The sequence below is a fragment of the Amblyraja radiata genome, unplaced genomic scaffold (assembly GCF_010909765.2).
Source record: "Amblyraja radiata isolate CabotCenter1 unplaced genomic scaffold, sAmbRad1.1.pri scaffold_818_ctg1, whole genome shotgun sequence".
Classification (NCBI taxonomy): domain Eukaryota; kingdom Metazoa; phylum Chordata; class Chondrichthyes; order Rajiformes; family Rajidae; genus Amblyraja; species Amblyraja radiata.
In genome coordinates this window covers 46,689-51,743 of record NW_022630825.1, presented here as the reverse complement: position 1 = coordinate 51,743, position 5,055 = coordinate 46,689, and the positions used below count along the sequence as shown (strand labels likewise).

The following is a 5,055-nucleotide window of genomic DNA, read 5'->3' as shown; positions in this document are numbered from 1 at the left end:
CTCTCTCTCTCTCTCTCTCTCTCTCTCTCTCTCTCTCTCTCTCTCTCTCTCTCTCTCTCTCTCTCTCTGTCTCTGTCTCTGTCTCTGTCTCTCACTCTCTGTCTCTCTCTCGCTCTCTCTCTCTCTTTCAGGTAGCTACATCACTACTATCGGAGTGGATTTCAAGGTTCGGACGGTCGATGTCAATGGGGAGAAGGTGAAGCTGCAGATCTGGGAAACCGCTGGGAAAGAACGATTCCGTACAATCAGGTCTACGTAAGTTTAATCCCCCTCTCCCACCTTTCCCTCTCCCCCTATCCCCCCTCTCTCAAGTCAAATCAAGTCAACTTTATTTGTCACATACACAAACAAGATGTACAGTGAAATGAAACTGGCAATGCCTACAGGATTCTCCTCCTCCCCCGCTCCATCTCCCCCCTCTCTAACCCCTCTTCCTCTGCCCCTCTCCCTCTCTCCCCCTCCCTCCGCTTCTCCCCCATCTCTGGCCCTCCCTCTCTCCCCCACCCTCGCCTCTCTCCCTCTCCCACCCTCTCTCCCTCTCCCTATCTCACCCTCCCCTCTCTCCCTCATAAGATCATAAGTGATAGGACATAATTAGGCCATTCGGTCCATCAAGTCCATGCCATTCAATTATGGCTGATCCATCTCTCCCTCCTAACCGCATTCTCCTGCCTTCTCCCCATAACCCCTGACACTAATCATGCATCTGTCTATCTCTGCCTTAATAATACGCACTGACTTGTGGCCTCCACCGCCGTCTGTGGCAATGAATCCCACAGATTCACCACCCTCAAGCTGAAGAGATTCCTCCTCATCTCCTTCCTAAAGGAACGTCCTTTAATTCTGAGGCTCTGCCCTCTGGTCCGAGACTCTCCCACTAGTGGAATCATCCTCGCCGCTTGCACTCGATCCAGGCCTTTCACTGTTTGCTAAAGTTTCAATGAGGTCTCCCCCTCGTTCTTCTAAACTCCAGCGAGTAAAGGCCCAGCGCCAACAAATGCTCATCGTGCTCATTAACAAATTTGCAGATGACACAAAGCTGGGTGGCAGCGTGAACAGTGAGGAGGATGCTAGGAAGATGCTATGAGAATGTAGGGTGACTTGGACAGGTTGGAGGAGTGGGCAGATGCATGGCAGATGAAGTTTAATGCGGATTAATGTGAGGTTATCCACTTTGGTAACAAAAACAGGAAGGCAGATTACTATCTAAACGGCATCAAGTTGGGAAAAGGCGAAGTACAACGGCATCTGGGGGTCCTTGTACATCAGTCTATGAAAGTAGGTACAGCAGGCATTGAAGAAAACGAAAGGCATGCTGGCCTTTATAACAAGAGGAATCGAATATAGGAGCAAAGAGGTCCTTCTGCAGTTGTACAGAGCCCTAGTTCGACCACACCTGGAGTATTGTGTGCAGTTTTGGTCCCCTAATTTGAGGGAGGACATTTTTGCTATTGAGGGAGTGCAGCGTAGGTTTACAAGGTTAATTCCTGGGATGGCGGGACTGTCATATGCTGAGAGAATGGAGCAGCTGGGCTTGTACACTCTGGAATTTAGAAGGATGAGAGGGCATGTCATTGAAACATATAAGATTGTTAAGAGCTTGGACACGCTAGAGGCAGGAAACATGTTCACCGTGTTGGGGGAGTCCAGAACCAGGGGCCACTGTTTAAGAATAAGAGGTAAGCCATTTAGAACGGAGACGAGGAAACACTTTTTCTTACAGAGAGTTGTGAGTGTATGGAATTCTCTGCCTCAGAGGGCGGTGGAGGCAGGTTCTCTGGATGCTTTCAAGAGGGAGCTAGATAGGGCTCTTAAAAATAGCGGAGTCAGGGGATATGGGGAGAAGGCAGGAACGGGGTACTGATTAGGGATTATCAGCCATGATCTCATTGAATGGCGGTGCTGGCTCGAAGGGCCAAATGGCCTACTCCTGCACCTATTGTCTATTGTCTCCCCTCATAACCCCTCTCCCTTCTCCCCCTCCCCTCACTTCCGCCGTCCTCATCCCCCTTCCCCACTTCCCCCCCTTGCCTCCTCACCACCTCTCCCCTCCTTCCCCCCTCTTAACTCCCCCATTAGCCCCCACCCCATCTTCCCCCACGCCACCTCCCTTTCAAGCACCAGTAATGTTCACACGTTAGTAATGTCCTGTTTGCCAGCTTGTTGACCCTCTGTGTTCCCCTCCTGCAGGGTTTATGAGCTGTTGCTATGGAAGGAGAGACGGGATGTGAGCGGCCATTGAGGGCGGCCAGGGTGCCGGCAAGGCCGCCCCCTCATCTGCTCGGTTTGCGGGCTGAGCTTTGAAGGGCTGAGCTTTGAGGGGCTGAGCTTCGAGGGGCTGAGCTACTGAGGAGGACCACATGATGGGGCACAACAAGGAAAAGCGTTATGAGTGCGACGTGTGTGGCAAGGCTTGGCGGAGCCCGAGCGAGCTGGAGACCCACAGGCGGGTGCACACGGGAGAACGCCCCTTTGACTGCTCCGACTGCGGCAAGAGTTTCAAGTCGGTGCAACATCTAAATTCCCACCGGCGAGCACACACGGGAGAACGTCCCTTCAACTGCTCCAACTGCGGCAAAAGCTTTACCCAGTCATGGGGACTGCAGGTGCACCGGCGGGTGCACAGCGGTGAGCGGCCCTTCACCTGCTCTACCTGCGGTAAAAGCTTTACCCAGTCATCGGGGCTGCATGTGCACCAGCGGATGCACAGCGGTGAGCGGCCCTTCACCTGCTCCACCTGCGGGAAGAGCTTTACCCAGTTGTCGGGGCTGCAGGAGCACCGGCAGGTACACAGCAGTGAGCAGCCCTTCACCTGCTCCGACTGTGGCAAAGGCTTCAAGTCGTCCACGCGCCTGAAGGTGCACAGGCGCCTGCACATCGTGGAGAGGCCCTACATCTGCAGCAACTGTGGCAAGGGATTCACCCACTCCAGCAACCTGCTGTACCACCAGCGCACCCACACCGGCGAGCGCCCCTACACCTGCGCCCAGTGTGGGAAGGGCTTCATCCAGTCCTGCAACCTGCTGAAGCACCAGCGTATCCACACGGGCGAGCGGCCCTACACCTGCGGCCAGTGCGGCAAGGGCTTCACCCAGTCCAGCAACCTGCTGCAGCACCAGCGGGTGCACGCCGGCGACCGTCCCATCCCCAGCCCAGTGTGTGGAGACCACTTTGCCATGGCCTCCCACACCCTGTCTCACCAGCGCATGCACACCAGTGGCCAGCCCTACGAATGCCCGTACTGCTGTGAGGCGTTTGACAGCTCACGGGGGTTGCGACAGCACCGGCGAGCCCACGCTGGCGAGCAGCTGCTCCCACTGTGACAAGAGAGCATGGGTGCTGCGGGAGCACGGCGGATACACATCGGAGAGAGACCCTTTGTGTGCGCTGAGTGTGGCAAGGGTTTCACCCGCATGTCCAGCCTTTGGCAGCACCGGCGTACCCACAGATGTCAGCATCCCTTCCCCTGCCCATCCTGTGGTAAGGGCTTCACCCACCATGACCACCTGCTGGAGCACCGGCGAGTCCATACCAGCCAGCGCCCCTTCACCTGCCCGCTCTGTGGCAAGGCCTTTGCCCGCTCCTCCAGCCTGCTGGCACACCGCCACATGGATAGGCGCTGTTTAGGTAGACCCAAAATACTGGAAAGAATGGGTAACGTTCTGGCCGAGACCCTCTTCAGTCTTGACCCGAAACATTACCCATTCCTTTTCTCCACAGATGCTGCCTGACACGCTGAGTTACTCCAGCACTCTGTGAAACGTCACCTATCCATGTTCTCCACAGATGCTGCCTGACCCGCCGAGTTACTGCAGCACTCTATGTTAGAGTCATTGAATGAAACAGTGGAAACTTTGGCCCAAGTTGCCCACAGGAGATTGTGTCTCTTTTTGTAAACCAGCATCTGCTGTTCCTTGTATCTGGTCCTCTGTTTCCCCCACTCTGCATTGCGCTCGGTCCGCCAAGGCCAAGGACGGATATGGACCAAACACAAACACTCCTGGTTGCCAACCATTTTAACTCCCCGTCCCACTCCCACACGGATCTTTCTGACCTGGGCCTCCTCCATTTCCACAGTGAGGGGACACGCAAACTGGAGGAACAGCACGTCATAGCTTACAGCCCAATGACATGAACATTGAATTCTCCAAATTAAGGAGACTTTCCCCCCCCCCCCCGCCCCTAATCAAGTCCTGGAGTCTGTCCTGACCCTATCTCTTTTTTCCAGCTTTCTCCCCCGACTCCATCAGTCCAAACAAGGGTCCAGACCCGACACGTCGCCTACCCATTCCCCTCCAAAGTGCCGTTAGAACTCAGCAAGTCAGCCATCCGTGGTGGGAAACGGATGGAGAAGTGTTCCTTATATAAGCCCTCCTTGGCCCTGTCGAGGAGCAGACCATCGATAGTATCAGCAAATTTTCATTCATACTGTACCCAAGTGAAAATGCTAAAGTGAGCCAAACTGCACACATCCGACTGCTCACAGTACCAGCTGGCTGCCACTGGCCCAAAAACTTAAAGGCATTTTAAAGTTTTTTTCAAAAGAAAGTCTAGACACATTTGTGCCTTATTTAACAAATGAAGCAAATTTTTCCTGACCTCACTGTGTTCTTCAGAATTCTTCAGAATTCATGTTGTGCTATCAATAATGAAAGAAAATGCCTACAATCTCTAGAAATGATAAGAAATTATTCTCGCCTCCATGCATATCTGTAGCCGTAGGGCAGTCGCACACCTCCCCACTACTTCAAAGATAGTTCCTGCAGCTGGCAATATTGTTTGGCCGCTGCTGTATTTTATTTGTTTAATGGATTTGATTAGATTAGGAAATGTTTCCTTTCCTACAAGTCTTTCCTCTGAGGAGTTTCTATAGCACCATGCCTACTCTTGCCTTTCTGAAGAGAGTGACGTTTTGTACTGCAAGGTATGACTGACAAATAATGGATTAGCTGTACAAAATAAGATCCTATTGATTCAATTGTGGTCAAATCCTAGTGAACATTGTCACCTTTTTCTAATGCAGCCGTCACCAATGATGTTGTAGAAGGAAAAGAG

The 5,055-nt window shown here is 52.9% G+C and overlaps 1 long non-coding RNA gene across 1 annotated transcript; it reads left to right on the top strand.

Annotated features, from left to right (window-relative positions):
• Nucleotides 1-43: 43 nt before the first annotated feature.
• On the top strand, nucleotides 44-4,599 carry LOC116970385. The gene is made up of 2 exons (XR_004411127.1): nucleotides 44-255; nucleotides 2,191-4,599. It is a non-coding gene; the product is annotated as an uncharacterized LOC116970385 (long non-coding RNA).
• The last annotated feature ends 456 nt before the right edge of the window (nucleotides 4,600-5,055 follow it).